Genomic DNA, 11,756 nt, shown 5'->3' on the forward strand with positions numbered 1-11,756 from the left:
AAGCAAAATCATATTGACTGTCTTGGTCTAGAGGCACACGAATAAAAAGCAGAGCAAAGATTCATTAGAGTGAAGCAAGTGGCTTCATGTGGAATTGATGACAGGATGGTATTTGGGTTAATTTCTGTCAGGTAGTGAGGTATACATATTTTGTTGATGGCCTTAAGGTCTTGAACAAATCAAAATCCTTGTCTGTTTGGCTTCATTTCTTGCTGGATGAGAGTGTTACAAAGGCAGTGCATGGGAAAACCTTTGTAGAAGACATTCAACTATACATTTGAGCTCTTCTTTTGGCATCAAGGGATATTGTGGGAAGTTTGGGTAATGGTTCTGTAGAATGTATCTGAACTTTAATAAGTTCTGCTCCCATTATCTTTTCTACGTCAGTGAAATTTCTAACTCATAAAGGTCAGATGTTGTGTCAAGACATTTATCTGGAGTATCTATCAAACATAATGCGGAATGTAAAGGTATATTCACACCAGACACAATTGATTATGAATAAAGAACTCCTCTGAAAACTCAAGAAATAGTCCCTCTGGTGTGCTTCTAATATAACAGTTCTATGTGTAAAGTTAAGTTCTACCCTGTTAGATTGGCAGGTGTGTTGTCACGGAGCAGGAAGGAATGTTTCCAGTCAGAGGGCTCAAGGGTTATATATAAAGGCTGGGAGACAGGGAAAATCTGTGCATTATTTGAAATACTGATCACGTGTGTGGGACGTTTATGCCAAGGAAGAGGCTGAGCAAAGGTGGCAGGGCTTGTTATAGAAAGAGTAGCAGTTGCATTGATTTTTATTGGAACTGTTTCAGGTATGATTTTTAGGAAACTTTGCCCAACTTTTCAGGCTTGTTATTGAACCCTTAGGGTTATTGTGGTAAGAGAGATCCTGCAGGTCCTTTCCTGGGTCAGTCCAGTCTGCTCTGCCATCCAGAAATCAGCATCGGGCAGTTCTGACCAATATGTGTATGAGTGATTTGTGTCAAGACAAGTCTGGGGCTTATGCACCCAACAGAACACTAAATTCTTCTCTGAATATTTGCTGGTCTTGTCTGAATTTAGAGACATTTTTACAAATAGCTCTTAATTCAGCTCAGGTCCAAGGTTTAAACTCTGAAGTTGTCTGAATACCTGGTGCATGGGGGTGGATCTTCAGAGGCAGCTAGCATTTTGGGTTCTTGGGAGGTTTGTTGGGGAAAGGCAGGGGACCTGGACAAGGGTAATTAAAGGAGGAGTCTGGAATTTCAGAAGGAGAGAGAATGGCAGGAGAAGAGGCAGAGGGAGATTTGGGAAAGGCAACTGGAGGACTTAACAGAGAAATAAGTCTAGTTGTTTTTCAAATTGGTCATTAGCTTTGGCCAGAAAATGTTTTAATGAAGCAGCTTTTGATTCAGAGTTTTGTTTGGAAGCCTCCTTATACCAAATCAAAATATGCTGCCCATTGAAACTGAGAAATCTTCTCCCCTTCTTATTGAAGGAGCCTCTCAAATGCACAATTTTGTTCAAGCCAAATCCTCCTTAGTGAAGCTATGAGGAGTTGAATGAGATGACATGTAAGAAGCAGGCATCTTTCCTGGAAGAGTAGAAGCTCTACACTTAAACTATCCCTTAAGAGCTGGCAATGGTGGATAAATGAGGTACTTGTACATCTCATGACTTAGGCCCCAACATGACTTCTCTGAATGCAGACTTCAGAGCCTCCACCACCTGACACCAAAGAGAACACTCTTTCTGGATTAAAGCCAAACTATCACGGCAAAAGAAAATCAGGAGAAGAAAAGCTCATTTGGTTTTATTGAATACCCACTGCAAAGTGTGTGCAAATGGATGCCAGTCTGATGAGAATGGAGTTCTGCCATTTGCAACAACGTGGATGGACCTAGAGTGTATTCTGCCTAATGAAATTAGTCAGACAGAGAAAGACATATACTCTATGCTATCACTCATACGTGGAAGCTAAAAAATAAAAGAAATAAATGCATAGAATAAAACAGAAACAGACTCACATATAATGAGAACAAAGTAGTGGTTGTCACCAGACAGAGGGGAGAGAGGAACAAGATAGGGTAGAGGACTGAGAGATTAAAACTACTGTGTATACAGTAAGTAAGGAACAAGGACATATTGTACACCAGAGGAAAATATACCCATTTTTTGTAATAACATTAACTGGAATATAATCTATAAAAATATTGAATTATTTTGTTGTGCACCAAAAACTAATATTGTAAATCAACTATACTTCAAAAAAACAAAAGAAAAAGAAAGGGATGACCCTATTGACTATACCAGTCAACCTGGATTTGAAGTAATATCCAATAAAAAATATTAAGGAGGGACTTCCCTGGTGGTGCAATGGTTAAGAATCCGTCTGCCAATGCAGGGGTCACGGGTTCGAGCCCTGGTCTGGGAAGATCCCACATGCCACAGAGCAGCTAACCCCATGCACCACAACTGCTGAAGCCTGCGTGCCACAACTACTGAAGCCCGTGCACCAAGAGCCCGTGCTCCACAACAAGAGAAGCCACCGCAATGAGAAGCCCGCACACCGCAACAAAGAGCAGCTCCAGCTCGTCTCAACTAGAGAAAGCCTGCACACGCCAACGAAGACCCAACGCAACCAAAAATAAATGAATAAAAATAAATAAATAAATTTATTTTTTAAAAAGATTAAGGAAAAATAAGATGTAAGAGGCTTGTGAAGAAAAAGAGACACACTCATTATTTCGAGAGATCTTTATCAGTCAAGCAAGAGAATCTACAGAGAAGTGGTTACAGAAATTATGTAATTTTGCTGGATATCAGACCAATATAAGAACAAATTATTTCTATATGCTAGTAGTAACGTACAAACCTATTTGGGATCTTAGAAGTATAAAACACAGAATCTTTAGAATTACAAACTTTTCCAGGACAAGAGAAATATATTAAAAGCATATAAGAAGAATGAAAAACACTTGGCTCTTTTGGGAAAATACCACCCAAACCCAGCAATAAAGTTAAACCATTTGCCAACCTGCTCATTCAAAAAGAGGAGGGCGCCTGATCATTGTTCCCCATCCTGTGTTCTGTATCCAACAAAGATCTGTCCACATACAACTACTGGCTAGATTCCCCCAAAGGGGCTAGAGCTGCCATCCAGAAAAGGTCAAACTGGGTAGAGGGTTGTTGTAAACTAGTATGGACACTAGGTCCAAAACCCTGTAAACAAAACAAATTTAGCAATTACTCTATTAAGGGGGTTGGGGGGAACAGGGGTATGGGCAGTGGTAGGGTGCCCGGAAAAGGAGGGCTTTTTAGAGAAAAGTGCTTAGGTTTGAAGCGAATGGGAGGAGGGTAGAGCTGCGTAAGGGTGCCCTCCCTAGAGAAAATCTAAGGAGCAGTCTGGCTGTTGGAAAGCAGACTGTATTTCAAGCGGCTTTTCTTTGCCCGGGTGAGCTTCCTTTCAGGTGTTTTAGTCAGTCACTGATCAGAATTCTGCAGTGCAGCCTGCATCCATAAAGCAACTGTTCGTATGATTCTTACGGTGTGTGCAAGGTACACACAGCCAATATCAGAAGACTCTCTCCTGGTCCCCGCTGAGTTGGCCAGGAATTGTGGGAGGCAGTTGATTAAGGGAACAGGCATTTCCGGATCTTGCGTGGAGGACCATGAGGGCGCTGGGGACGCTGGTGAGGACCTGGACTTGGAGAGGGAGGTAGAGGTTGGAGTGGTGAGTCAGGGAAGGGCTCTGGAAGGTGCAAGTCCAGGATGTCGTCGTGGTGAGGAGAGCGTCTCTCTGGACTAGTGTTGGGGGCCCGAGGGGACGGCTCTGAGGCTTGGCCCAACAGGTGGAAGCCAGACATACATCCAGCCGAGGGGCGGAGCCCAGCGACTGAGACTGCAGCAGCATCTGTCCCAGCCGGCAGGAAGTCGGCGTCAGCATCCGCGTCCTCCTCGTTGACCTCTTCTTGGCAGGAGATCTCTGGGACAGCTGCGCACAAGAATCCCGGCTCCGGAGCCATGTACTCCCCGGGAGGGCTCCGGAAAGCGCCCCGTCCCAGGCCCTGTCCCCACGGGCCTTCCACGCCCGGGCCCAGGAGGGCCTCAGGGACCAGCATGAGGATGTGATCTCCGAGAGACACTTACAGCACGGACATTGGCTCGGGCTCCAGCAGCAGGTCGACGTCGTCCAGGGGCACGTGCAGGGCACAGCCGGCGGGCAGGACCACCACGAAGATGAGCGCGTCCACGGTCGGGGGCCAGGTCAGGTTGTCCAGGCTGGGCGCCGCCCTGGACTTGGACTCGGGGCCCGCGGGCTCCTCCGTTCGCCGGCGCTTGGCAGGGCCCGGTCCTCCGGGATGCGGTCCCCACCGGTCCGCAGGGGAAGCGCTGGGGCTGCGGGGCCGGCTGCCCATCTTCTCAATGTGGCCGCGGGCCTGGGGCCTGGCAGAAGGCGAGGAAGGGCTGGGTCCTGCAGGCAGTGACAGATCGGTTTGACAGGTGAGGCCGAAGCAGGGCGGTGGGGCGCAGGACTGCGGGACGAGGGAGGAGCCTTCGGAGCTCTGGGGGCGCCTCTCGGGATCCCTCAGTCCTGGCTTCTAGGGGAGCTGCTGGGCTCGGCTTTGCTTGTGTGAATCTTCAGGCCCTCACGCGGACTGGTTTGCGCAGGAGTGGGCCGAGGATGTTGGGAGCGACGCCAGCGGAACCTGAGTCGCAAAGCATCCTCACGCTAAGCCCCGCCCCTTCCTAGGCTCCGCCCCTAGAAGTGGAGGCCTCTGTGTTGCCCAGTAGCCCCGGCTGTGGTGGGTAGTTTACTCTAGAGAAATACTTCCATAGGCCTCAAGGGGGCGGAGCAATCGTGCCGCTCTAGGACTAGGCTTCCTGGGTCGAGTTCCTGGCTTTCCTTGCGTTGACCTCAGATACGGAAAGCCTGAACCGGAAAACTGATTGAAGTTCAAGTCCCACCAGTGGAGCGCTGCACCAGGAGATGCAGATGAGATGTAGTTCCCTCGTCCCCTGAGACCTCGCCCTGGAAGTGACCTTTTAACTCCTTTTGGTCCAACAGTGAGGTGAATTTTTGGATGACATCCTTAAGCCTCTCCTTGCCTGTGATGTCAATGACTGTCAGATCCCTGAAGGTGGTTGCCAAGAGAAGGTGTGGCTCGACTGCCTCACCAGTGTTAATAGGAGAAAACATCCAATAATAATTCTGGAATAGGTAATACTTTCATATGGTTTCAGAGGAAGGTGAAACATCTCCCTCCCTGTCCTTTAACCACGTGATTGCTCACTTTGGCCCTTTTTACAAAATAGCTTATATGTTCTCATTTTGAGGGCCACATAGCATTCCTTTGTACTGAATTCCATTTAAATCAGGCTTCTCTTGATGGGTGTTCAAGCTAGTGATTTGTGAATTGGCAGACACTGGCCTTCTCTAGCCAACTGGTGTAAAATGCAGATTCTTTGCCGCATCCCAGGACCACTGCTCAGAACGCCTGGAGTCATGGGCGTAGGAATTCTCCTTAAGCACCTCCACAAAGATTCTGCTTTGTGAGGAAGTTTAAGATCACTGCATTTGTTTTCATTCAGCATTTGAGGGGTTCAGGAATAGGGCGGTTTATGGTTGAGGTCACATCCCAGCCTGTTAGTGACAGTCATGAAGGGAACTCAAACTTCCTGGGCCTGCCTTGAGGGGTTTCCCCTACACTCCTGGCCTGCATCCGCTCTCCTGGCTGCACTTCCGGTGTTTCAGCCACGGGCCAAGAAATTCCCCTGCTTAGGTCAGGATGCTGGCTGGGGGAACTTACAGGGGCTGTACACTGGCATAGCGGGCCCTGCCAGGAACCTGAGTTCTCATGGGGTGAATGTGGATGCCACTGGCACCTTCCTCTATGTTCCCAGGTGATGGGAGCCGTTGCTGTGCGCCTGTTGTTTGGACAGAGGGCGGGGTGGGGAGTTGTTGGGGAGCTTTCAGGAAACAACTACTTTTGTCCTGGCGAGTTCTGTTGGCGAAGCTTGAATATCCCATGGTCGGGGAATGTTCAGTGGGGGCTCCATTCAGGAGAGTGAGTGTGAACATGCTCTGTTTTAGGGGCCAGAAGGAGGAACCCAAACTTGGCCAGGATACAGGGTGGGGCTTGGGGCTGTTGGCCTGGCCAGGGATGCGGCCCTGAACGTGGTGGCTCCCGTCCTAGCCTGGTGCCATCTCTTGTCCACGGCTCTCCTGACCTCAGTAGTCTCATATCTGGGCTCATCATTGTCCTGGGCCCTGTGAATCCTCACTGTGAGCTCCCCTCCCAAGGGAATGTGGTCCTGTCCTGAGACAAAGGTAGTTACCAGGGGCCTGGCATAGTCGCACCTGATTTCCTCCTCTGGTCAGCACCTTTCTTTCTTTCCTTCTTTCTTTCTTTTTTTTTTAATTGGCCGTGCGGCGAGGCCTGCTGGGATCTTACTTCCCCGACCAGGGATTGAACCCGTCCCCACTGCAGTGAACGCTTGGAGTTCTAACCACTGGACCGCCAGGGAATGCCCATGGTCAGGCACGGGCAAGTCATTTCACCTTCGCTAACCTCAGTTTCCTTACATGTGAAACGGGGAGAATGCCATCTACTGTGCAGGGGGGTTGTGAGATAATGTATGTAAAATGTTCTTGGAACACAGTAAGTGCTTAGTAAATAGTAACTATTTACTGTTTATGATGTTTATAATCTGTCTTTCCCACTTGACATTGTCAGCCCTGTTCTCATCATCCTGAACAGTGCCTGGCATGTAGCCAACATCCAGTGAATGGTAAACAATATCTTCATCATCATCGTCATCCTAAAAAGGGGTCTGATCTGCTAGAAAGTACTGGTCCAGGTGTTTCCAGGAGATAACATCTATATAATTGAGGAATGGCTTGCCGAGCACCAGATCAGATATCTTTCCTTCTGCCTTATTTTTGTTTACTCTAAGATGTCCAAAGACTGTCAGGATGGATTATCAGGCCCACTCATTGGGCTTTCTTGGTGTCATTCCAACCTGACTATCCAATCAACATGAACTGCTTGAACCACTGTGGGGGCGGAATTAGCAAATAAATCCCGGTTCTGGATAGGTTACAAGATGGCTGCCGATCGTCCGTCTGATGAGGGCTATTCTGCTCTCCCCCTAGAATGCATAACTAGCTTTTAAAAAATTCCTATTTATTTTTATTCACTTTAGGAATAATACCTGAATACATATTTTAGAATATCTAAACAGCATAGTTAAAGCTGGAGCTCCCTTCAACTCCCCACAAACTCCCAATCCAGTATTGACGTGACAAGTATTGTGGGTCTTTTTCTGCAATATGTTGGATCTTATTGCTGTTTGGTATTGTCATCCACAAAGTACATTACCCCTTCTATCTTTAATTGGAGAGACCTTTTCCAACATGCAATACAGGCTTCTACATGAAAATGTTGTATAAGAAACGGCAGCTTCAAACATCTCTTGTACAGCAACACCTTTGTCTTTGCCTGAAGCAGAATGAGGTACTGGCCCACTCACTCTCTGCTTACCTCACAGTAATACTGGTAATTCTGGTATATTATGTTGTGCTTTCTTTCTTTCCTGAATGTGTTACTGACAGGTGAATTGCATTGAATTAGTGATGCTATCCCAATGATTTGATACGATGATGGCCTGTGTTGTCACACGATTATTAATCCTTTACTATTTTAAGAATGACAACCTGTCATTGAAGTAGTTATTTGGCCTTTTAAAGGCTGAGGCTGAAGCCAAATGCAGTTTGGGTTTTTTTGTTTTTTTTAACCAAGGACTTCAGCTTCTGTGTTATAAGTGACAGACAGTGATTTCTGTATCTTAATTTTGAATTCAGCTTTCTTATGGAATTCTCTTTTTTTTCAGTTATTTTTTTAGATTTACAATCATATGGTTTGCAAATGGTCTTATTTTTCTTCCCTTTAAGATTTTAAACATCTAATTTCTTTCTCTTGTCTGATTTTGTTGGCTAGTATCGCCAGTATAATGTCAAATATTATTGGAAGAGTGACATCTTTCTTGTTCTAGACTTTGGTGGGACTCCTGCTACTGTTTGCCTATTAAGCATATTGCTCAGAAATAAATGTCATGTCAATCAATCTCCTCCTGTTTTATTGAATATTTAATGCATTCTTTTGAAATATTTCCAAACTTACAGAAACAGGGCAAAAACAATATAAAGAATTCTCATTTATCCTCTATTAACTTTTAACACTTTGACACATTTGCTTTGTCATTCTTTATTCCTGTCTCTCAGAAAGACCACAGGATATGTATGTTTATATAGATAAATAAATATACACATACATAAATATTTGTTCCTTGAATCATTAGAGAGTAAGTTGTATATATTCAGACCCTTTCTCCAGAATTACTCAGTGTATATTTCCTAACACGAATATTCTCTCATATATATTTTAGAACAGTTATCAAATTTTTAAAAATTTAATATTGCTGCCATGCTTTAATCTATAGTCCATTTTCCAATTTTGTCAATTATATTAACAATATCTTTTATTATATATCTCTATCTCTGTATCTATTTAAAAATTTTAAATTTGCTATTATTTTTCCTTCCAGCTTTGAGATATAATTGACACACAGCACTGTTTGTTTAAGGTGTACAGGATAATGATTTGACTTATATACATCATGAAATGATTACCACAATAAGTTTAATTAAAGTCCCTCATCTCGTATAGGTACAAAATTAAAGAAATAGAAAAAAAAATGTTTTCTTGTGATAAGAACTCTTTAGATTTATTCTCTTAACCTTAATGTATAACATACAGCAGTGCTAATTATAGTTAGTGTGCTATACATTACATCCCTTGTACTTATTTATCCTATAAGTGGAAGTTTGTACCTTTGGTCTACTTTCATCCAATTAACCACCCCCCTTTTTTTCTTTTTTCTTTTTGCCTATAAGATGCAGGTCAGGATCATGCATTTCTTTCAGGTGTCGTGTCTCCTTAGTTAACTTTTTTTCTGGAATAGTTCCTTAGCCTTCTGTTGTTTTTCAAGCCATTAATATTTTTGAAAATTATAGGTAGTTATTTCTTAGTGTTCCTCAATTTGAGATTCTCTGATGTTTCCTCATGATAAGAGTAAAATTATATAAATATTTTTGCCTTCAATACTAATAAGTGATCCTGTGTTTTTCTCTGGAGACACATCATATCCATTTGTTCCTTACAGGTGACGTTAATTTTTCTTTTTTCAATTTAATGCTTATTAGTAAAGTTATGGAGTTGGGTAATCATCACCACAGCCAGTTTTAGAACATCTTCATTACCTCAGAAAGTTCCCTTATGCCTATTTGCATTAAATCCTTTCTCAAAACCCCAGACCAAGGTAATCGCTGATTGCCTCTCTATATATAAATTTGCCTTTTTACTGAACATTTCATAGAAATGAATCATTCAATGTGTAGTCGTTTGCATCTGGCTTGTTTCAGCTAATATACTGTTTTGGTAGTTTATTCCTGTTGTAGCACCTGTTATCCATGGTTTATCCATGCTGTAGCATGTTGTATATGTTGTTCTTTCATTTTACTTGAGGAGTAGTATCTCTTGTATGGAAATACCACATTTGCATTTCTATACATTCATGAGTATTTGGACATTTGGATTATTTCTATTTGGGGGCTATGATAAGTAATGCTGCTATGAACACTCCTATACATGTCTTTGTGGGGACATGTTCTCAGGTCTCTTGCACAGATTCCAAGGAATGGAATTCTTGGGTCAAATGGCAAGTTTATGTTCCACTTAAAAGTAAACCCATGGAATGGTTTTCCAAAATGGCTGTACAGTTTGACGTTCTCATGAGCAATGCATGTGGGTTTCACTCTTTCCTCATTCTCACTAGCACTTGGTATCGTCTGTCTTTTGTGATTATAGCCATTCTCGTGAGTGTGTTTTGGTATGTGATCGTGGCTTTAACTTGCATTTCTCTAATGACTAATGACATTGAATATCTTCTCATGAGTGTATTAGCTAAGCCTATGTTGTGTATCTTTTACGGTTAAATATCTATTCAAATCTTTTGTCCATTTAAAAATTCTCTCATTTGCCTTATTTTTGAGCTGTAAAAGTTCTTTATATATTCTGGATACAAGTCCTTTATCTGATACGTGATTGCACATATTTTCTCCCATTGTATGGACCTTCCTCCATTGTTTCACTGAGATATAATTGACATATAACATTATATTAGTTTTAGGTGTATTTAAAATTTTTTTATTTTTTAATGACTTTTGATGTGCATGTGTTTAAAATTTTGTTGCCTCTCAAAATACCAAGTTTAAAAAATGGATTGTAGGGGCTTCCCTGGTGGCGCAGTGGTTGAGAGTCCGCCTGCTGATGCAGGGGACATGGGTTCGTGCCCCGGTCCGGGAGGATCCCACATGCCGTGGAGCGGCTGCGTCCGTGAGCCATGGCCACTGAGCCTGCGCGTCCGGAGCCTGTGCTCCACAACGGGAGAGGCCACAACAGTGAGAGGCCCACGTACCGCAAAAAATAAATAAATAAATAAATAAATAAATAAAAGGATTGTAAATTTGGTGTTGTATCTAAGAACGTTCTGCCCAACCAAGGTCATAAAGATTTCCCCTCCCCTTTTTTCTGAAGAAATTAATAGTTTTAGTTTTTACATCTAGGTCTTTGATCCAATTTGTGGTTTTGTGTGTGGGTACGGTGTGAACTAATAGTTTAAGGGTTTTTTTGAATGTGATGATTCAATTGTTAAAAAGACTATGCCTTTTACATTTAATTGTCTTGGCACTTTTGTCAGAACTAAATTGACCATCAATGTAAAGATTTGTTTCTGACTCATAATTCTATTCCATTGACCTGTTGTATGACTATTCATGTGCCAATAGCACACTGTCTTGATTATTGTATCTTTTCAGTAAGATTTGAAACTTAGTAGTGTAAGCCCTTCAATACAACTGCTACTCTTTCTGTAATAAACTCTGCCACCCTTGCTCAGCCTCTTCCTTGGCGTAAACGTCCCACACACGTGATCAGTATTTCAAATAATGCACAGATTTTCCCTGTCTCCCAGCCTTTATATGTAACCCTTGAACCCTTTGACTGGAAACATTCCTTCCTGCTCTGTGACAACACACCTGCCAATCTAACAGGGTAGAACTTGACTTTACACAGAGACTTGTTGTATTAGAAGCTCACCAGAGGGAATATTTCTTGAGTTTTCAGAGGACCTCTCTGTTCATAGCCAACTGAGTCTGTTCTGAGTATATCTTTGCATTCCCACTCTGTTTGATAAATACCCCAGATTTTGACACCATATCTGACCCTCTATTGGCTAGATATTCCCGATATAGAAAAAATGGGAAAAAAGAAAAACAGGTAAAATAATGGGAGCAGAACTTATTAAAGTTCAGATACATTCTACCAAGTTGTTACCCAAACTTCCCACAATATCCTTTGATGCCCAAAGAAGAGCTCAAATGTATAGCTGAATGCCTTCTACAAAGGTCTTCCCATGCACTGCCTTTGTAACACTCTCATCCAGCAAGAAATGAAGCCAAACAGACAAGGATTTTGATTTGTTCAAGACCTTAAGGCCATCAACAAAATATGTATACCTCACTACCTGACAGAAATTAACCCAAATACCATCCTGTCATCAATTCCACATGAAGCTACTTGCTTCACTCTAATGAATCTTTGCTCTGCCTTTTATTCGTGTGCCTCTAGACCAAGACAGTCAATATGATTTTGCTT

The 11,756-nt window shown here is 43.0% G+C and overlaps 1 pseudogene; it reads right to left on the reverse strand.

Moving 5' to 3' along the window:
• Positions 1–3,611: 3,611 nt before the first annotated feature.
• LOC114891225 lies at positions 3,612–4,397 on the reverse strand (annotated as a pseudogene).
• Positions 4,398–11,756: the final 7,359 nt, after the last annotated feature.

The sequence above is a fragment of the Monodon monoceros genome, unplaced genomic scaffold, assembly GCF_005190385.1.
Source record: "Monodon monoceros isolate NGI ecotype Baffin Bay Population unplaced genomic scaffold, NGI_Narwhal_1 Contig7255_ctg1, whole genome shotgun sequence".
NCBI classification, from domain to species: domain Eukaryota; kingdom Metazoa; phylum Chordata; class Mammalia; order Artiodactyla; family Monodontidae; genus Monodon; species Monodon monoceros.